The sequence below is a fragment of the Ictidomys tridecemlineatus genome, chromosome 8 (genome assembly GCF_052094955.1).
Source record: "Ictidomys tridecemlineatus isolate mIctTri1 chromosome 8, mIctTri1.hap1, whole genome shotgun sequence".
Lineage (NCBI taxonomy): Eukaryota > Metazoa > Chordata > Mammalia > Rodentia > Sciuridae > Ictidomys > Ictidomys tridecemlineatus.
In genome coordinates, this window is record NC_135484.1 from 156,680,991 (window position 1) to 156,704,504 (window position 23,514).

The 23,514-nt window shown below is 38.5% G+C and overlaps 1 pseudogene; it reads right to left on the reverse strand.

The window, feature by feature from the left end:
- Window positions 1-1,745: 1,745 nt before the first annotated feature.
- LOC101974418 (transcriptional adapter 1 pseudogene) lies at window positions 1,746-6,243 on the reverse strand (annotated as a pseudogene).
- Window positions 6,244-23,514: the final 17,271 nt, after the last annotated feature.

Here is a 23,514-nt window from a genome sequence, read left to right on the forward strand (position 1 = left end):
TAGTAATTTAATACCTTAAAAAGCACATTTATTTTGCCTATTTTGTATTTTATAAAATAGTTATCTTGAAATTATATATTAGGAGAATGTTAAGACTAAGAATCAAAAACAAATGTTTATCTTGCTATTAGAGGCCTAGCATACTAAAATAATTTATAAAGGCCTAACAGAACAATGTGAATGAGTGTCCTATCCACTCTAAAATTGACCCTGCATGGTCTCCTATCTGTCCTGATGTGCTCAGGTAGATATGTGCTCAGGAGTTTGCTCTGTTCTGCAGAGCCAGAACTTCCTCTGATGGACCTCAGAAGTTTTAAATATCTTCAATAGTGTTTAAAAGGGTAAATTAATTCAATCTGCTGGAGTATTTTATTGTCTGAGGGGTTATTCTTAAAACACTGTCACTATAAAGGAATGGACCAATAATGTGAGAATATCAGCCATAATTAAGAGGCCTGTAAGTCATCTATTCACAGTCATCCTGTGGAAATTAAATATCACAGTTATATGAATAGTTAAAAGTATATATAGTTAAAAAGTACATATGAATAGTTAAAAGTATAAAAGAGCTTATTTTCCTCTGGTTTCTTGTTAAAAGTGCCAACATTTCCTCTTTATGCTTATGAAGAAATATTTAAAATTTTGTTTCATCTGTGCAATTGATAGCTTCTGAAATTCCAGAATTGTTTGGCTCTCTTAAAAACAAGAATCTCTCTCTATCTCAGTTTTTTCTACTGTGATTTTTTTTACCTCAAAATGTTTGTTACATTTAAAACATAAATCCAAATACATAGATCCAAATATATGAACCGTATATACAATTATTTATACAATCATTATTCAGTTCTACATAAATCCATCTATATATTCTAATTTATCCATCAACACTATGTCTTGAGTAAAATGCAGCATATCTCTAGAAAAGCAAAATTGGTTATCAGTAACACTGTCAAAGTAGATTATTTTCCATTTATCACTTGAAATGGTAGAAATAGATATTTCCTGAGAACAGGAGAATTGCCAAGAATGAATCCATAATATTTCTTGATACATGCTCCGTAAGAACAATTAATCGATGAGCCTTCAGTCATTTCTGGGCATATCAACAGGAAACAAACTGAAGCTTCAGGAAGACATTTTATAAGGTAAACTTCATTCCATGAGGGTTATTTGTTTGGTTTTTTGGTTTTAAATGCAAAGAAAGGACTTTATTTTGTCCAACATCACAGCATTTGCAAGTCTTATTTTCTGTATAGTTAAAATGAGGAATTGTTTGGGGGCTACCTATAACTATTAACAAAAGGAGATATCTGATTTTCAACACTGTATAGGTTATTCCAATAATAACAACAAAAAGAGTGCAGGTCTTCGGGATAGGCAGAAGTTTTGTTTTGCCAGATATGAAATATCTGTGCTGTCACTGAACACAAGAATGCCCTGTCAATTGTGGGGTCATGATGCAATAGTGTCTTCACTGTAGGATGGTCCATCTTACACACTGCCTCAGACTGGGCACAGGACTTCAACACCTGCTCTGGTAACTGGGAACAAGGTACATGCAGACATGGGGTGGCATCATATTTACATGAATGGCTTCTCAGTAGCAACTCAAAGCAAGTCATATTTCTATAGGAAAGGTCATATATACACTCTGCACTTCAGCCTCTAACTGTGAACCCCAAAACATTCCATTTTCAGTAAGCAATGAATTTTGTGAGGGTCCCACACCCTCAAATCCTAATTTATCAGAGAAAAACCTCCTCTTTGGCTTCCAAGAGCTGGTCATGGGATTCTTCTTGCTGCAGCAACTTATGCTTGTTCATGACGATTCTTTCAATGTTGAGGGCATGCACAGCATGTGTGGGCATGACTTCCCCGTGTGCCTACAAGGTCTTAAGGAGGTCATACATGTTCACTGGAGGTAAGGTGCATGCAGAGCATCCCTGAAGCAGGCCACCAGGGGCTAGGCTTGCCGTTCCCACAGCACCGAGGAGGTGCACAGCCAGGTTCTGACCCCTACAGGGGGCAGATGCAGCTGGAGGACTTTTGGATTAAAGTATTAGACAAGCCACCACATTGTTCTTCAGACAAGGCTGTGGGGTCACTACTGCTGAAGGCCTATTTAAAATGGTCATCTTGCCACCAAAGGCCTTTTCTTGAGGATACCACTGATGACAGTCTTCAAGTTGGCTCTCCACTACGTAGACCACAGCTGAAATGGTGTCCTGTGCCGTGTGCTCCAGCCCATGCCGATAGATGGTCTCTGCCATCCTCCTTGGAGCTGACTATGGGTGGGAACAAAGTTTCAAGTTGTTGGCATCTTGAGGATCCTTTGCCACAAACTGCTGTGCTCCAGAGAGGGGATTCTGGGGCTGTAATCCACCATGAACTGCTGACGAACAGAAGAAAGCTTTAAACTGCCCTTGGTTTCCCAGGTTTGGCTGCAGAGCCACCTGTCCAGTGCAAAGATCCAGCACCCTCTGGCATGGAAACCCAGGTATGATGGCTAGTGAGAATGGCAGGAGAAACTCGTGGCCAGGATGGACATTATCCTATGCAGAAAGTTGATGCACTTCACAGTCACATTCTTCCTTGCTGATCTTCTGCTTGGCCCACAACTTTAAGTTACCCTAGTTCTGCTGAACGTTGTCCCCCCAGAGCCACTCAGCTGCTTCTTAGTGGCCTCCAGCCAGCTGGTAGAGGTTGCTATGACCCAGCGTCAGGGATGGCACAGCCCTCTACCATGATTTTTAATGCTGTTGAGGGGTGTTACTGCCACACACCCCTATTGCTATGGGAGCAGAGGCCTTCTTCAAATCATTATCCACAGTACCCTGTAAAGATGATTATAGAAGAGCAAAAAGAAGAGTCAAATTGCCCCCTGGCACCTAACACCTGCTCACCTAAGAAACAAAAGCATTAAATTCTTTTTAAAAATTCTTAGATAATTTCTATCACACAGATGGTGTGTTTGTTCTAGGATGAGTAGAAGTGTCCCTTGATCCATTTTGGCAAAATGATGTGAATTTATCACATTTATTTGCCAGTAAATGCTGATGATGACTGGTGGGATCCCAAGTCTCTTGTAAAAAGTGACCCTCCATGTAATTCTCTTCAGGGTGACCAGATTCATCCACTGAGGGAGTGACAGCCTTGTTCTAGAGCCCCAGACACTGTGGCTACATCTGGGCAAGGGTTGAGCAGATGTTCTGAACATGTTTTTGGACTCAGCAGAGTGATCTACCCTGAGCCAAGACTGACTTCCAGAGCTCTGCGGCTTATCAGTCCGGGCACTGCCTACTCTACACTGGATTTCAGCGTCTGATGGCCATGATCCCCGACCATCTAACACAGCAGATCAGCTCTTCTCCTTCCATGCAGTGGTCTTTCCTTAGCGACACAATGTTAGTTTAACATCCAATTAGAGGAATGGAAAACATCTGCACTGTAGACTCAAATACATGGATGAGAAAAATCAAGGATAATATAAATAAATGTAGAGAGAGATTTACTTGGAAGGCTTAATATTTTAAGATGTGCATTCTTTTCAGAACAATCCATCGATTCTCTCTGAATCAATCCAAGCAGGATTTTTCTTAAGATATCAACTAGATGATCCTCACACTTAACGTGAAAATGAGGCAACTAGAAAGAAGCACCAGTGTCATCTTGAAGAAGAAAGACGAGTAAGTTAATGAACAGAGTAGAGAATCCAGGAATCGATCCACATATTAATATTCACTGCTTTTTAAAAATTTTATCACTAAAGCAATACAATGGAAAAAGAAAATTCTTTTGAATAAAGAAAGAGCTGGTGATAGAATATCCATGTAGTGGAAAAAACAGATACTTGATCCCACCTTGGACAGGCAAAAAATCATGAGATGACTCATAAAATTAAATGTGAAACTAAACCTATGAGTTTTGCCCTTGCTGTCTATCACGCCGGAGGGATAAAAGCACCATGGTGATGGTGTGGATTAGGAATCTGGACACGGTACAGTGGTGTGTTTTTTCTGCTTCCTGACATCTGTGAGGAGGGCCTGAGAGGCTGCTGCAGCTCATGAAGGCCACGTGTCAGGGCTTCATTTCTTCACCACATAGCATTTTAGAGAATAAAATCTCCTGGATGACCTTTCACTCATGGCTGAAGCTTGGTGTGAGATGATTGAAAGAGCAAGGTGCTTGTGGGACTGCTCTTTCTCGGTCACAGTAGTCTGGGTGTAGGTTTCATGTGGTGCCTGGCTTCCTGCAGCTGGAGTGTTTCAAGAAACTGATGGAGACTTAGAGCTTCCTACCCATGAGTGCATCACCCTTAAAGAGAAGGAACACAGTGATACTGTGCCCCTGGAATGTCCCCTTTAGCACACAAGGACTTAGACCAGCCCAGGGAACTGACAGCAGCCCAGGATGGAACACACAGGTAAGTATTATCCAGGACACTGACTTTCTCTCATGCATGTTGGGAGCTAGGGAAAGTTAGTGCTTTCTGTAGACAGTTGCTTTCTTGTGAGCATGCCAGGACAACTATTCCATAGGATGCTGCTGGTCATGAAAGGAACAAAGCAAATTAATGGTGTCTGCTTCTGAAGCCCATCTGACAAACCCTTCTCCTTGCAACAATGGGGGTAGATCAGAGGATGTGCTCATCTAGGCAGTAGTCCCTAGACAAAGCAGGAGATGCTGTCTGTGGCCGCACACACTGGTGCTGTGAGCAGCAGGAAGGCAACTGTTCAACTGGTTGTTGCGAGGCTCTCTGGCAAAGCACACATCCAGCCTGTCATAGACGGACGCCCTCAAGCATTTTTCAGGAAGTCTGTGCTTCACCGCCTCATCTCAGGGTGTCTTCTCTATCACGTGGCAATCTTTGGCACTAATAAAACACAATTGCACTGTGTAAGTTCCCCCAAGCCACCAATGTTCCAGAGTGTCACAGCATCACCTTCTGCTGATCTAGTTACCAAAGCCAGTCAGCCCAAATTCAGGAGGAAAGAAAGAATATAGTCTTTCTGTTATGGTGGAATAGCAATATATATGCAGAGAGGGAAGGAATTGGGGGAACCTGTTGTAGATAATTTACTCCATGCTTGGAAAAAGAACATGTCTTTAGGGATCCTGGTTTCCCGCCTTGGATAGGGACTGGCCCTGATCGCCATCTTTGTTCTGTGCTCTGTGTGTATCAGTCTGGCTCATTTTTCTCCTCAGTTCTTATAATACTCTTTGTAAGATTTCCTTTTGTTATCCTACCTAGTTACATCTGCAGTTGGCATGGGGACTATGTCCTGCTTTGGCTGTATGACTTTCTAAACTTGCTTCCTGATTGCTGAAAGTTGGGTGCACAGCAGTATTTTTGTACCCAATAATCTAGTTACTTTTACTCCAAGTTGGTAGAGAGTTTGCAAAGGGAACTTCTCATGAACTTTGTGGGAGTATTTATTATATAAATCTAGTCAATGGCAAATCCCATAGGATATACCTACAATTCTTTTAATAGTGTCTCTCTTTGATTTAGTCATGGTACTACGTGCATGTGAACCCACACTCCTTCCATGAGTCCTCACATCCATACCAAAAGTAAGGATCAACTTAGTATTAAACATAAACGAATAAAAATTGGAACAAATAAATAAAAAGTTGACTGACTTGGATGTCTCAACAGTTAAAATATCTCTGTTTGAGCTAGATAGTTCCTCTCACAGCCCCATACTTAAAAACAAAGACTGAACAGAAAAAATGGGGAATACATATACTAGGCACAGTGGGGTGTGTGCACAGGGAAGAGGCAGGGGAGAGCTCAGGTGGTTGGAGATGACAAAGGTAAGAAAGGAAAAAAATGGGAAAAGATTCCAGATGGGATATAGGAGTATTTAATAAAGGAGATTTTAAAGCATAAAGCACTACTGGAGATGAAGAGATCTAACAACTAATGATAAAAAGTGAAAGATCAAATTCACCATGAATTTAAAACACAAATGCTCCCAATAACCTGTTCTTTAAGTATATGAAATAAAACTAGATAAGAATAAAGCATAAAATTTCAACATTTCAATACACACATTGGTTAAAAGACAAGATACAAATAAGCAACAAAGTAAAATATCAGAGTGCTATGATGCTTCTGCTGATGGCAATGATGATGATGATGGTGGTGGTGGTGGTGGTGGTGATGGGGGACATTAAGGTAAGGCGCTGCAGCACTCTGAGTCCTGTGTAAGCCAACCAGAATCCATCAGTGTAACCCATCCTGTTCTAAGGGCAATATGAAATTGCTTACTAATGAAAGACTTGCCCAAGGAAGGTGCTGCTCCACTTCCACCAGGTGCTTTCTCTGCCCTGCTTCCACATACCCCTGAGGAAAGCCTCCTCAGTGTTCCTGCATGGGCTCCCAAACCCCCTGAGGCCTGGCACTGGGACTATTCATAAATTAAGAGTTAACATAAAAAGTTTTTTTTTTAAATCTTAGAAATTTAAAATCATAAGGTAAATTCATGTATTATTATTCCATTAAATATTCTGAATATTCATGAATTAAAGAAATAAAAAAAATTAGATTGATAAAAGCATTACACATCAAAGGTACATAATACAGCAAAAGCCAAGGAAAATTTATAGCACTGAGGACTTACATTAGGAAGGAAGAAAACTTAATTCTCAAAACTTACAGCCAAGTGTGCATTGTGAGAAGTTGCCGCAGTCCGGCTGCAGCAAAATAACCGGGGAGTGACAAGGAACTTGTGTAGACTGATACATCAGGAGTGGGGACCGTTTATTGTAGGACAACAGAGGTATTTATACATTCCACACAGCTTATCTTAATTAACATAAACTAGATACAACAGTCAACCAATAAGAAATCTCCACACTTAATGGCTCGCTGGTGCCACCTCACAAACCACTCCCCCTGGCAAAATATCAGGCGCCATCCTGACTTGTTTACAGATTCTAACAAGAAGTGAGGGTATTTTCGGGTTTAGGAAGATGGCAGAAGTGAGCAGGGCAGCAATCCGATCTCTTCACACAAGAGGAGGCAGGGAAGGAGACGCAGAATTGAGAGTTGGGTGATGAAATAAATGCTCTAAGATTTGATATTGAATAGTCTTAGATCTGGAGGGACTGGAAGACAGGGTACCAAAGTCAGAGTTCCCTGAGCACCATTGACTTGAACCATAGATGAGAAGGGAGGGGCATTGACAGGGGCTAGCAGACATTCTCTGAAGTTCTCCCACTTAGGAATGGTTGGAAAGACAGACAAAACTTAAAGCACAACAGTATCAGAAAGCTCCTTAAAATAGCATTAAAGAACTTAAAACCAAATTTTGAGCAGAAAGCTGAGCTGGGGTCCACGGCCACCATGTGGAGCTGTCATGGGAGAAGAGTTATCTCTGGAGAAGGGTCCAAGGAGTTCCAGGAGGAGAGGGGAACTCCATTCAGGACCAGGGGTTGGCATATGTGATGGAAAATAATTTCAGCACTAGCCAGACAAAGGCATAGACAGAGGTTTATTTAGGAAGATAGATGCATATTCAAGGGAAATGAGAGCTGTCTTGAGAGTGAGAAGCAGATCAAATGTAGGCTAGGGGGCCCAATATTTACAGAAGGGCTGTATCAGGTGCTGGACTGGAGGTGGATTCAGGGTGGAGATGCAGAATTTCAGGCCAGTTTTCCTGCCATGTGTTTTTCCCACATTTTACAAGTTCATGGGCTCAGGTTTGCAACTATGTTTTATGCATCTCAATGGCTTAATTCTACATTTCAATTACTTGAGGTGTTTCCTTTAAGATTTTGTATTTCTCTCTCCTAATACTAAATCCCTATCTCAGAGCCTTGAGCTGATCAGTCACCCTCTTAAATTACCATGATGTCTTCCCACACCCATACAGCTGCAAATTAACCAGAGGGAAGCCCTCTACAGTGGGACCCCTTAAAAGCAGGGCCAGAAAGAACTTCTAGAAGGACTACTTACTAACCCTAAATTGCCGAAACTGTCCTCCCTCTCCCCACTTACCGCAAACAAGGGGAACCCAACTGACTCAAGGGGACCTGTTCCTGGGAAGTGCAGCAACCTCTGCTCATCCATCCTCTGTGACACAGGCAAGGGTGCAAAGCTCTGTACAGTGTTTGCTAGCTCACTTCACTCAGACAGAGGCAACAAAGAATCAGCTCTTGCCCTGAACAAAGCAAGGCAGATTCACCATACCCCTGACCACTGACACTGGGGTGGGGGGTGCATCACAGGAAGACTAGGAACAGTCCCTGGGATCCAGATTGCTAGGCTGGGAAGAAAGTGTATCTGCTTGATGCAGGTTGAAATATTATATGTCAGATAAGTCTAAGTTATTGATTGTATTATTGAGTTCTATAGTTTCTTTATTCAACTTTTGTTTGGAAGATCTATCCAGTGGTAAGAGAGGTGTGTTAAAGTCACCCAAGATCATTGTGTTGTGGTCAATTTGACTCTTGAGAAGAATTTGAACATAGCTGCACCATTGTTTGGGGCATATATATTTATGATTGTTATGTCTTGTTGGTGTATGGTTCCCTTGAGGAGTATGTAATGTCCATCTTTATCTCTTTGGATTAACTTTGGCTTGAAGTCCATGTGAGTGGTATGATTTTTCCCAACCTTTCACCTTCAGTCTGTGGATGTCTTTTCCTATCAGATGAGTCTCCTGGAGGCAGCATATTGTTGGGTGTCTAATTTTTTTAATTCAATCTTTTAGTCCATGTTTTTTGATTGATGAGTTTAAACCATTAATATTCAGGGTTTTTATTGAGACATGGTTTATATTCCCAGCCACATTTGATTATTTTTGTTATTTAACTTGACTCGATTTTATTATTTGATTAGTTTTTCCTTTAGGCTACTACCTCCCTCTGCTGATTTTCACTGTTATTTTTCATTTTCTCTTCATGGAATATTTTTCTAAGGATGTTTTGTAGTGCCATTTTTTTCTAGCTATAAATTCTTTTAACTTTTTTTTTCATGGAAGGTTTTTATTTCATCTTCAAATCTAAAGCTTAATTTTTCTGGATACAAGATTCTTGGTTGGCACCCATTTTCTTTCAGAGGTTAATACATGTTGTTCCAAGATCTTCTGGCTTTTAGGGTCTGTGTTGAAAAATCTGCCATTATCCTAATTGGTTTTCCCCTATATGTAATCTGATTCCTTTCTCTCATGGCTTTTAAAATTCTCTCCTTATTCTTTATGTTGGGCATTTTTATTATAATGTGCCTCGGTGTGGATCTGTTGTGATTTTGTACATTCAGCATCCCATAGGCTTCTTGAATTTGGATTTCCAATTAATTTTTTATGTTTGGAAAGTTTTCTGATATTATTTCATTGACTAGATTGTTCATTCCTTTTGTTTGAACTTCTATGCCTTCCCCTTTTCCAATAACTCTTAAATTTGGTCTTTTTATGCTATCCCATATATCATAAATATTCTGCTCATGTTTTTTTTACCATTATCACTGTGTGGTCTATTTTCTTTTCAAGACTATATATTTTGTCTTCATTGTCTGATGTCCTATTTTTCAAGTGGTCTACTCTGTTACTTTCATTTGAGCTTTTAATTTGTTTTGTTGTTTCTTTCATTTCAAGTATTTCTATTTTTTTAAAGAACCTCTATCTCCCAGTTGAGGTGATCTTTTGCTTCCTGTATTTGTTTATGTAGCTCCTTGTTGAAGTAATCTTTCACTGCTTGTATTTGCTCTCTTATATCTTCCTTGAATTCACAGAACATTTTAGCCATGTACATCCTGAACTCCTTCTCTGTAATTTCTTCTGCTGTGGCTGCCAATGATTCTAATGATGTGGTGTCTTGATTTGTTTGGGGCACTTTCTTTTCTTCTCATTTCATGTTGCTTGTGTGTCTTCCTTTCCAGCTCTGTGGGTCTGGGGTGTTGTTGTTTTTACACTATAAGTTTTAGTGCTCTTGTGGGGCTCCAATACCTCTCCTTTGTGGGGAAGGACAATGTTAACAGATCCCAATATCAACAACATACCACCTATGAACGATTTGTTGTAATTAAGACGTTTACAGTTTAGTCTCGTTGTACAGAAATGTTGGATTCAATTATTATCTAAAATATAATCAGTAGTTTTGTAAAAAGGTTTACAGTTTCTGACCATGAATAATGAACTGGGGGTGGAGCAGAGGATGATATGCTGAGGAGGTAGAATGTGAGGATATAGAGTTAATATATCTTAGAAAGTGTGAAAGAGAAATCTAATGAAGAGGTTAGTAGCAAGAGAATAGACAGGAAGTATTTTAGGGTACACAAGTATGTGGGAATACAGTAGAGTAGATAAACAAATACACAGATATATTTAGAAAAATACAGATATTAAAATAGTAAAATTTGGATGGGGAAAGAAAAATGAAAAAAAGAAAAAAAGGGCATAGACAACACCTCTATATTATATTATTCAGATGACTCAGTTCTCAAAATGCTAATTCATTCAAAGTTCTTGGTTTCACATATGTTGGGGGTGTGAGGGCTGGAGGATAGAGGAGTAGATGAGAAAGAGAAAAAAAAATCCTCAAAGGAAGAAACCAGAGTTGTTGCTATTTTTAGAGATCCATCTTTCCTGATTTTCTTTTCATCCAGTAGGTGGGGTTGTTTGTTGTAAGCTGGTGTCTCTGCCCTCAGGATGTTTGAGGTATCCAGGGTGGGAAGACTGGTCCTGGTGTAGGGTGCCTGGAAGCAGGGAGTAGCACCTGCCAGTCCCTGCAGGGAGACTGCACTTCATGGGTCTCTTTTGGGGACTGTTCCTAAGGCTTGAGCACCTGGTATTATCTCCCTATCTTGCCTGGAGATTTCCCAGTTCCTAGTCTCTTTGTTAGGCTCAAAACTTTAGACCCATCTCCCTCTCCCTAGCAGTTCCCAATTGAGAGACCCCTCACACCAAGGCTCACACCATGTGGGCAGCGCCCTGGTAGCACTACACACCTGTTCAACTGAGAGCTGTTTTGTGTTGAGTAGTTACTGTGTTGAGTTATCACCTCTGGGGAGAGGGGGAGTTGGAAAAGTGGTACCTGGCCAGATGGAGATCCGATCTGGGAGCTGCCCCCCACCAAATATGGTGAGAAAGGTGGTCCAAGATGGAGGCAGTCTGCTTCCAGCACCAGGGTGTCTGGTGAGGTGGGGGAAGCCAGGCGATGGTGTTATGCTGTGGGTAATTAGCAGCCAAATGATCTGCATGGGAGCAGAGCAAAGTCTGAGAGTTCTGCAGAGGTGCTAATAGGTGATTCTGCAAAGGTGCTCAGGAACCCTGCATGGGCTAGAACTGCAGGCTTTGGGTTGTGGGAGCCAGGAGTTCAGAGTCCTACTTGAACATTGAGGCTCAGGGCCCTGTGTGGGGTCACAGCTAGTGATTTCTGCAGAAATTAGCTGTAAAGGGGTTCCTCTAACACTCTCAGAGATGCGGTATTCCAACTAGGTCAGATCTGGATCATGGAGCGACACAAAATGCTGCCTCCCTCTGGCCATCTTCTCTCCTTGATACTTATATTCTTGATAATTGCCAAGAGTGAGATGGAATCTCAGTGAAGTTTTAATTTGTATTTTTGTAATTGCTAGAGATATTGAACATTTTTTTATATATTTGTTGACTGTTCATATTTTTTCTTCTGTGAAGTGCCTGTTCAGTTCCTTTTCCCATTTATTAATTGGGTTATTTATTTATTTGGTGTTAAGTTTTTTAAGTTATTTGCATATCCTGAAGATTAATGCTCTATCTGTGGTACAGGTGGCAGAGATTGTCTCCCATTCTGTAGACTCTCTCTTCATGTTCTTGATTGTTTCCTTCGCTATGAAGAAGCTTTTTAGTTTGATTGGTCATTATTTATTTTATTATAAGTAGAATTTTTCTCTTTAATTTTTGTATTGTTCATTACTAATACACAGAGATACAGTTGATTTTTATATTGCTCTTGTATCACACAATTTTGTTGAATGTATTTAAAGTTTTTTATCTTTTTGCTTCCCATTCCAGATGCCTTTATTACCTTCTATAGCCTAACTGCCCTAGCTATAACCTCCAGTATAGTGTAAAATAGAAGTGGTGGAAGTGTATATCATTGTATTATTCTTGGTCTTAGGGAGATATGGGAAGTTTTTTGCAGTTAGGTATGAAATTAACCATGAGTTTTTCATAGATGCCCTTTATCAAGTGAGAAAATTCCCTTCTATTTTTTGTTGGTTGAGTAGTTTTATCATTAAAAGATACTGGATTTTGTCAAATTTTTATATATATTTTGAAATGAATGTATGATTTTTGTTATTTAATATTATTATATGTTATAGTAACTGATTTTCAGATAGTAAATGAATGTTGCATTTCCAAAATAAATTCCACATAATCTTAGTGTACAATCCTTTTTGTTTATTGCTGTATTCATTTTGCTAGTACTTTATTGAGGATTTTTATTGTCTATATAAGAGATTTTGGTCTGTTGTTTTCTTGTGATAAATGTCTTTGTTTGGTTTTGATACAAAGGTAATACTGCCCTTCTATAATATGTTGAGAAGAGTTCTTTTCTATTTTTGGAAAATTTTGTGAAAAATTGGATATTGATCATTCTTGAAATGTTGGTAGAATTTACCTTTGAAGCCAGCTGGGGCCTTGACCTTTCTTTATGCAAAGTTTAAAAATTACTAATTCAATCTCTGAACTTGTAGCTCTGTTCAGATTTTCTATTAATTCTTTTTTTAATTAAAAAAATAGTTATAGATGAACACAATACCTTTATTTTATTTATCTATTTTTATGTGTGTGGAGAATCAAACTCAGTGCCTCACACATGTTAGGCAAGCACTCTACCACTGAGCCACACAGCCGCAGCCCCTTGTATTTATTCTTGAGTCTGTTTCAGTGTTTTGTATCTTTCTAGGAATTTGCCCATTTCTAACTTATCTAATTTGTTGGCAAACTTTTGTTCATAGCATTCCCTTAGGATTCTTTCCATTTCTCTAAGATCGATTGTGATTTGTCCTGATTTTAGCGATTGTTGAGTCTTCCCTCTCATCTTCTAGGTCATTCTGTATAAATATTTGTCAATTTTGTTGAACTTTTCAAAGAATCAACTTTTGGTTTCAATGTTCTTTCATTCCTCTATAGGTCTGCTTTAATTTTTCTGCTCTAAACTTTGTTTCCTCCCCACTGCTAGCTTTGTATTTAGTTAGTGCTTTTTTTAAGTGTTATAAAGTGAAAAATTAGGTTATTGACTTGAGATTAATTTGTTTTAGCTTGGGTCACCATAACAGAATACTGCAGACTGGGTTACTTAAGCAAAGAATTTTTTCTCACATATCTAGAGGCTAGAAATCCATGATCAGGTTACCAGTATGGTCACATTCTGGTCAGGCCTCTTTTCCTGACTTACAGACAGCAGCTTTTCTCTGTGTTCTCACATGAGAAGGAGAAAGAGAGCTTGCTCTCTGATTTCTCTTCTTATAATAGAATTAGTTCCATCACAACAGCAATGTATCCTCTGCAATCTCATCCAAATTTAATTATCTCCCAAAGGTTATATTTCCAAATACCATAGCAAATTTCTTCTCTTTAATCTAGGTGTATTCCGCTATAAACTTCCCTCCATACACTTCTTATCAACAGTCTTAGTATGTTGTTTTTCAATTTTATTCATGCCAAAATATTTTCTAATTTCCCTTGTGATTTCTTCTTTGACCATTTGGTTATTTAGGATTGGATGTTTAATTTTTATATATTTTTTAATTCCCCAAGTTGCTTTCTGTTATTGATTTCTAATTGTGTTTCTTTGTAGTTACAGATGATCATTTGTACAGTTTCATTTCTCTTAAAATTATTGGGGGTCATTTTATGACCAAATATATTGTCTACCAATGGAATAGTCTATAAGCACTTGCGAAAAAATGTTACTGTATTATTGCTAGTAGAATGCTCTGTATGTGTGTTTTAGGATTTAGTTGATTTATTGTATTGTTCAAGTTTTCTAATTTCTACTTATTTTCTGCCTAGTTTTTCTAGCCATTATTGAAATTTAGTATCAAACTTTCCAACTATTATTGTTGAATTGTCATTTTTCTTTTTAATTTTGTTAGGGTTTGCTTCATATATTTTCAGTGTCTCTTTTTAGGTGCATTTATGTTCATAATTGGCTATAGACTCATTGATTTGTCCTTTTGTCTTTAAAGATTGTCTCTTTTTATTTATACTGATGGGTTTTTGTTTTAAAATATATTTTGTCTGTTTTCTGTGTGCTCTCTTCTGGTTTCTTTTACCAGCTTGTTTGTATCTTTGAATCTAAAGTGTATCTCTTGTAAAGAGCATACATTTGGGATTTAGTTTATTCAGCCTAACAATGTAATTTATTATGTTGTTTAATCATTTGATATTTAGTGTTATATTAATGTGGTAATATTTTTTTTTTGTTTTGAGACAGGGTAGATCCTCCCTCTGGTGCCTAAGTAACTGGGACTGCAAGCATACATTACCATACCCAGGGCCTGCACCACCACCCTTAACAGACATGTATAGATTTATGTCTGCTATTTTACTTTCTACTTTCTAGATAAATCATGTCTTATTTATTTCTGTTTTTATTTTACTGGATTCTTTTGCATTCAGGGACTATTTTCTGAGTAATACTTTAAGTCATGTATTGATTTTTTCCACTATATATGTGTTTTCTTCAGAGCTTATGTTATACATATTTACTTATCATAATTAAATTCAGATTTATATAAATATATTTTCAATGATATATGTAAATGTTACTCTTACACAATTTATTCACTCTCCCCCCCTTTTGTGCTATTATTTCAGTATATAATATATCCATATATGTAAAAAAAAAAAAGCTCAGCAAATTTATTTTATAAACCTTACCATTTCTGGGTGTTTTCATTTTTTCCAGGGTTTTGAATTACTACCATGTATTATTTCCTTGCTCCAATACACTTTTGTATTCATCTCCTTTATGCTTTTATTTTCAAATTTATTGTATTCCTGTGTGCCATATGACCAACAATAAGATAATACTCATATTGTTTTATACAAACATTTGTACATAATTTTCTTTATGTGTGTGTATATGTGTGTGTGTAGATTCAGATTACAGTTTGGCATCCTAGTTTTAGCCTGAAAAAAATTCTTTATTATTTCTTTGTTTTGTTTTGTTTTTATTTATTTATTTTTATGTGGTGTTGAGAATCTAACCTAGCACCTCACACATGCTAGGCAAGTGCTTTACCAGTGAGCCATGACCCCGGACCCTCTATATTTATAAGACAATTCTGCTAGTGACAAATTCTCAGCTTGAATGTTTTTTCTTTGCCTTCATTTTTCTTTTTTTCTTTTTTTTTGGGGGGTGGGGGTTTCCAGGGATTGAATTCAGGGGCACTCAACCACTAAGCCATATCCCCAGACCTATTTTGTTTTTTTGTTTTTTTTTGAAATAGGGTCTCACTGAGTTGCTTAGCACTCGCTGTTGCTGAGGCTGGCTTTGAACTTGTGGTTCTCCTGTCTCAGCCTCCCTAGCCACTGGGATTATAGTCATGTGCCACTGCACGCAGCTCACCTTCATTTTTAAAATATCTTTATTTATTCATCTTTATGTGGTGCTAAGGATTTAATCCAGTGCCTCATACATGCTAGGTGAGTGTTCTACCTACCACTGAGCCACAACCCCAGCCTCTCACCTGTATTTTTAAAAGATCATTTTATTTAAGAGATGATTCTTGGTTGAAATATTTTTTTTTATTTCATCACTTAGAATGTCATCTCACTACCTTCTGGCCTCCATTGTTTCTAATGAGAAGTCATCTTTTAATCTTACTGTTTTTCTCACGTGTATGATAAATTGCTTTTATTTTGCTGCTTTTGAGATTTTCCTGTCTTGCTGAGTGTGATGGGAAAAGCTTGTAATCCCAGTGGCTCAGGAGGCTGAGACAGGAGGATCATCAGTTCGAAGCCAGCCTCAGCAATGCCTAGGTGCTAAGCAAATCAGTGAGACCCTGTGTCTAAATAAAATCAAAATAGGGCTGGGGATGTGGCTCAGTGGTCACCTGTCCCTGAGTTCAATCCTAGTACCAAAAAAAAAAAAAAAAAGATTTTTCTTGTCTTTGTTTTAGCTAGGGTATATTTAGTTGTGAAATTCTCTGTTTCTCCTTCTTGTAATTTTTTTTTATTCTTCAGATGTGTAAATTAATGTTTTTCATCAAATTTGGGATTTCACTAATATTTCCTCAAATATTTTTTCTCTTTTCTCTAACTCCTCTTCCTATGGTATTTCCATTACTCATATGTTGGTGCATTTTTGGTGTCTGACATTTCTCTGAGGTTCTGTTTATTTTTCTTCATTCTCCACCCCTCCCTGTTCTTCATACGAGGTACTGTAAGTTGACCTATCTTCAAGTTTGCTGATTCTTCTGCCTGCTCCAATCTACAACTCATTTCCTCAAATAAAATTTTTATTTATTTTATAATGCTCAATATCTACTTGATTTTTTCAAAATTGATTTTAACTCTATTGCTTTATTTAATGAGACATTGTCATTATACTTTCCCTTTACTTCTTTAAGCATGGTTTCCTTTAGTTCACTGAAAATATGTATTGTGGGTACTTTGAAGTTTTTGCTACTTTCAGCAGCTGTATTCCTCAGTCATTTTTCTCTTCCATGTTCTTTTTCCTATGTATAGGTCATGCTTTTTTTGTTGTTGTTGCTGTTGTTGTTTATTTGTTTTGTTTCTTAGTCACTCTAAGTCTCTCTGTCTTAAAGACCACACTTCCCAGAGACTTCTGCAGTGGCAGAGACCTTGTTTTACCCAAAGTTTTTTTCTTCTTCTCCTCCTCCTCCTCCTCCTCCTCCTCCTCCTTCTTTTTCCCTCCAATGTGTTCTTCCTCTCTGTTGAAGTATTTTTTCCTTTTAGAATTTTTCCTGGTTATACTTTGGTGCCGCAGTCTGGCTGGGCACAAATCACGAGCCACTGAAGCAGGAACAAACTTTATTTTTTAACTGCAGGAAAAACCTCACACAGGCTCCTGGGGAATCCTCCCGACCAGCCACGAGGCTCCTGCAGGAACCCCCAGCCGGAAAATGCTCCCTGGGAAATCCCTCCTCCTGCACTTTGCCAACCAACTGGGAACCCCAGGGGAATCCCGTGAGAACTCAAAATAGCGCAGGAAGTCCAAAAATAGCAAGGGGAACGCAAAAGTAGCGGCAGAGGCGGATAATGCCTCGCCTGTCAATCAATACTGTTGGCAAAATGCCCAGGAGCCATACAGACTTGGCTGTGGCTCTCAGCATCTCCCCCCTTCTGTTTAATTAAACAACAAGTAATGTGGCTTAGGGACCGTGCCTGTTAGGTAGTCCAATTCAACATATGGTCCTTACCCGTCATCGGATGAACTGACCTCTAGGCGTCAGCCTCCTGTCTTAGGTTGGTACTACTGCAATCGGATCATACCCGTCACTGACTACCGGTCCAGCATATAGCCATACTTGTGGATAGGCCTTTGCACCAGTGGGGGGGTGAAGTTCTTTGCCTCACCTCTGTTGGCCCCCAAACTTTAGACCATCACTAGTAGAAGGGAGGAGGATGAAAAATGCCATGACACCAAGCCAATTGAGGGCTCCTTTGAAAAATTGTACCACCGGTGACACCATCAGCAAAAATACTCCAGCACTACCACAATTTGCTGCACCAACAGATAGTTCACAATGCATACAAGTGATACATATAGTCCAGGCAAGTTCTGCAAGCAGTTCAAAGTAGAGGAATCTGTCAATATGTCCATTTCCTCCCAAAGTAAATCGACTCCTTGATTGAGCATTACTTGTTGAGTTATTATTCACTGATACATCAGTTTATACAGTTTGTTGTGATAACTACCGAAGAAGCTGTAGTTTGGTTTTATCTTTGTCTTCACCGGCACTGGGATGAAGATAGAAATTCTGGCAATGATGCTAGGAAAAAAATTACGTAACATTCCAACAGGCACTAAAAAAACAATTTTTTGAACAATTTACATTATCCTGAACAGAATTATTAAATATAACCTCCTTATTTGTTCACATATTAAAACAATTTTCAACAGCTGTTTACCCAATCTAAATTAAACCATTAAAATCACGTGAATAAAAAAAATTCGGATCCATTTATTCATGAGCGCTCCTCATATAAGATATATGGACATACACACATACAGACATACAACACAAAACAGAAGTGTGCACACATAATATACAACACATAAGACAATAGTAAAGGCCTTTTAGCTTTACCTAGGTGAAATCTCCATTGCAATGTTTAAAAACTCCACAGTCAAAAAATAAAACTGATCAGAAAAACATTAACCTAGGTCTGTATGAGCTCAAAAATAAAATAGAACTTTATGATGTGGGAAAAGGCAATAATAAAATAAATATTTAAAAAAGCATCCTGGTTAATCACTGTTGTAGATGTAAGAATAGCCAAACTGGAGCTCTGGATATCAGCTGTTATGGATTTGAGTCAAATCACCTTTTTTTGTTTTCGTTTTTGTGTTGGTCCATAGAATTCACTTTGGTTAGTTTCTCTGGAATCCAAATCGGCTGTTGTTCTCCCTGTAGAAACACACAAACAGAACCCCGACTCCAGACAATCACTGGGTCAGGACCTTAGTTAATCTCTCTGGAATCCAAATCGGCTGCTGTTCTCCCTGTGGAAATACACAAACAGACCCCCGATTCCAGACAATCACTGGGTCAGGACCTTTCCATTGTCCTGTTAGAATATCCTTCCAAAGTACCTTAGGCTTATGTACATTTTTTGGACACATATGCCTTTCCGCAGCACTAAGCCCTGATGAATCCAAATTTAAAAAGTTTAGAGTAAAAAGGGTTATTTTCAGTTTATCTTTGGGGGATATATACCCCTTTCCAATTCCCTCTTTTTGCTTTAATAAGTACATTTTAATAGTTTGATGAGCTCTTTCAACTATGCCTTGTCCCTGAGGATTGTATGGGATTCCTGTTGTATGAGTAATGCCAAATGATGAGCAAAATTGTTTACAAGAGGTAGAAGTATAACCAGGACCATTATCTGTTTTTAACTGTTTTGGAAGGCCCACAGTGGCAAAATTTTGTAAGCAATGAACTATTACATCTTTAGTTTTTTCTCCGGCATGAAGGGAGCCCATCAAAAATCCGGAAGAGGTATCAACTGTAACATGCAAATATTTTAATTTTCCAAATTCTGGCAAGTGTGTGACGTCCATCTGCCAAATATGGTTAGGTATCAGTCCTCTAGGATTGACTCCAAGATTAACTTGGGGTAAAAAGGTCACACAATTTTGACATTGTTTTATTATTTGTCTAGCTTGTTCCTTAGTTATTTTAAAACGCTTTTGTAAAGTATTAGCATTAACATGGAACCTTTTATGAAAATGTGTAGCTTCTTCTAGTGTAGAGAAAATATGTATGTCATGTGTAGTTTTATCTGCTAAATCATTGCCCATACTAAGGGCTCCAGGCAATCCTGTATGTGCCCTGATATGTCCTATAAAGAATGGATCTTTTCTGTTCCAGATTAGACTTTGTATAGTGGAAAACAAAGAGAAAACAGTAGAGGAAGGGGAAATCCTACCAGCATCTTCAAGGGATACTATAGCATTAACTATATACTGACTATCAGAAAATAAATTAAATACAGAATCTTTAAACATCACAAAAACTTGTAAAACTGCATTAAGCTCTACCTTTTGAGCTGATTGTTTGGGTACTAAAAATGTAAAAGTTTCATCAGGGGTAACTACTGCTGCTGTACCATTATTTGACCCATCAGTGAATATATTTGGAATATAACACATATGATAGGTGTTTTTCTTGTCATTTTTGGAAAAACTACAGGATGCTTAGACCAAAAAGACAACAAAGGAGTAGATGGTAAGTGATTATCAAATGAAACATTAGATTTACACATGATTATTGCCCAAGTATTTAACTCATTAGCTAACTCATCAATTTGATCCATAGTATATGGAGTAATAATTTTATTGGGAGAAATTCCAAACACTCCCTTTGCTGCTTTTATTCCTTTGAGTATTAATTGTCCTACAGCCTCAGGATACCTAGTAAGAATAGTGTTAGGAGAATAAGATAAATGTACCCACAATAATGGACCTTCTTGCCAAAATACTCCTGTAGGAATATTTTTTGTTGGTATTACAATAAATAATAAAGGCAAAGTTATATCAATTCTATCCAAATACATATTTTCCATATATGTTTCAATAATTTTTAATGCCTTTCTTGCTTCAGGCGTTAACATGCGGGGTGAATTTGGATCTGATGGACCTTTTAGGATATCAAATAAAGGTCCCAACTCTCCTGTTGGTATGCCTAGATAAGGCCTTATCCAATTTATGTCTCCTAATAACTTTTGAAAGTCGTTAAGTGATCTGAGTTGATCTACTCGTATTTGAATTTTAGGTGGACGGACCATGGTTGAGGATAATAGAACTCCTAAATAATTAATTGGAAAATTTAATTGAACTTTATCTATTGCTATCTCTAGATTATAATTTTTTAATAAATTTGTAAGTGTGGCATAACAGTCCAGCAATGTGTTTTTATCTTTGTGTGCTAACAATACATCATCCATATAGTGAAGTATTTGTAGTTCAGGATTTTGATTTCTAAGTGGCTGGATTGCTTTATTAACATAAATTTGACACATAGTTGGGCTGTTAGCCATCCCTTGAGGGAGCACTTTCCATTCATATCTCTGATCAGGACCTTCATGATTCAGTGCAGGGATAGTAAATGCAAAATGCGGACTATCCTCAGGATGAATTGGAATTGAAAAGAAACAATCTTTAATATCTATAGCTAAAACATACCAGGTTTTTGGTAAAGCAGACAATTGGGGAATCCCTGATTGAGCAGGTCCCATAATAACCATCTCATTATTAATGGCTCTTAAATCTTGTAATAATCTCCATTTACCAGATTTCTTTTTAATGACAAAAATGGGAGTATTATAGGGAGATACAGAAGGTTGTATATGTCCCTCTGCTAATTGTTGTTTGACCAGGTCATGGGCTTCTTGTATCTTTTCTTTAGTCAGGGGCCACTAAGGAACCCATACTGGTCTTTCTGATTTCCAAGTAATTTTTATTGCCTCAGTGACCCCTTCTGAAAACCCAGTCCATGTCTATTTATTCCTTGATCTATTTGAATCGGTGCTGCTATACCTTGTTCTCCTAATCTTTTTTCTTCCCTGAAACCTTGTCTAGCCCTAATAGTGGGCATATTTGGATTGATGTTATTTGTTAATGTCAAACCTAATTGATCTAGGACATCTCATCCCCATAAATTTATAGGAAGATGATCCAATACATATGGCTGTATAGTTCCTTCACATCCTTCAGAATCCTTCCAATCTAAGACCATTGCACTTCTATGGGGATTAGTTGCCACTCCTAGGCCTCGAAGCGTTTGAGTGGCTTGTTGTAATGGCCAATGTTTTGGCCATTCTTGACGAGACATGATGCTAAGGTCTGCACCTGTATCCAGTAGCCCATTAAATTCATGTCCTTGAATATTTAGTTTTAGCATTGGGCGAGAATCTAAATTCAAAGACAGCATAGCCCAATCTACACCTGTGGAGCCTAAACCCCTGGAACCTCTTTCCATAGTACTACTGGAAAATTTATCATGTAGGCTGGATATTATTAATAATTGTGCTATTCTATCTCCTGGTGAAATTACTGATATACCCTTTGGAGAACTAGCTATAATTTTTATTTCACCTTCATAATCGGGATCCATTACCCCGGGACTTATCATAAGTCCTTTTAGCGTAGAAGAACTGCGTCCTAACAATAAGCCTACTGTTCCTTGGGGAAGAGGTCCTTTTACCCCTGTGGGAATGATTTGAACTCCCATCTCTGGAGTTAGTACTGCTCTGGCGGAGGCGCAGATGTCCAACCCTGCGCTCCCTCTGGTTCATCTGATGAGAGATCTGATGGATAGTGTGTCCTGGGCACTACCCTGATGGTGTTGCTGGGTTCCTCCATGGTGTTTCTGGGTTCCTCCAGTGCCCCGTACATTTGTGGTCGTGGGCCCCGGAGCATTGGGCCCCCCTGTCCGTTTTTTGGCAATGAAGCCTGATGCCTTTCTCCACGATATCGTGGGTAACCACCTGGTCCTTGTCTGTTTTTTGATAATGGAGTACCCTCTATGGTGGTTTGAGAACGGCATTCATTAGCCCAATGTCTCCCTCTACGGCATCGTGGGCAAATATCCGGTGTTCTATTCCTTTGATACCTAACTTTGTTAAACCTTCCTCCTATGGGGCAACTCCTTTTAAAATGTCCTGTTTGTTCACAATTGTAGCATGTTTTTGGCCTGGCATCTAAAGCCTGTTGTACTGCTGCCAAGACTTGTCCTTGTTCATTAATGTCTCTACATAATTTAATATATGTGTTTAAATCTTCATGTCTCCATGGTCTAAGGACCTCTCTGCAGCAACGATTTGCTTGGTCATAAGCCAGTTGTTTTATAAATGGCATTGCTTGTTCTGTATCCCCAAAAATTCTGGAAGCTGCTTGAATAAGCCTATCTACAAATTCAGCGTAAGGTTCATTAGTTCCTTGTATTACCTTAGATAATTGACCTTGTAAATCTTCATGCCCCTGTAAAGTTTTCCATGCCCTAACCGCATCTACAGCGATTTGTGCGTATACGCCAGGATCATATTCAATTTGTTGTCGTTGACCCTCATAAGGTCCTTTTCCTAACAACATATCTAGATTTCTTTGAGGGTAACCGGCTGCTGCATTTCGCCTAGCTGTCTCCCTGCAAAATTCCTCATTGGCAACCTTCCATAACAAATATTGTCCTCCATTTAGCACAGATTTACACACGCTATCCCAATCTGCTGGAGTCATGTCCAAGTTGGTAATGGATTCAACCATGCTTACAGTGAAGGGTGCTTGAGGACCATAGGTTGTTACAGCCTCCTTTAACTGCTTCACTGTTTTGAACTCTAATGCACGGTGAATTCGCTGCCCTCCTGCGTGCTCAAGTACAGGGCATGCAAATCTTTGAGGTCCTGTCTCAGGATCCCATCTATCAACTACAGGGGTTGAGGGGGTTGAGGGCCACTCAGCTATCTCCATAGGTGGAGCTGTTGGTTGAATTACGCCCTCTGGTGGTAGAACATTGTTAGTAGCAGCCTCCTGTTGTAGCTTTTTCCCTAATAGCTGTTTCTCCTCTAAGCTTTCTTCCTTTAAATTTTCTTCCTCTGTCTGACTAGCTTGAGAGACCTTCTCTTTTGCTTGATCTAAATTGTCTTTCTCCATGGTTTGAACCTCTAACAATTTATTTAACACTCTTTTGGTTTGTTTTTTACTAATTTCTAATCTGTTACAAAGATAACGCAACCCAATAAGATAACACAAAACAAAACCGAAACAGAATGAAACAAAAATGGAACAAAAAATCATTGTATCAATTTTCCTATTTTCTTGACATGTACA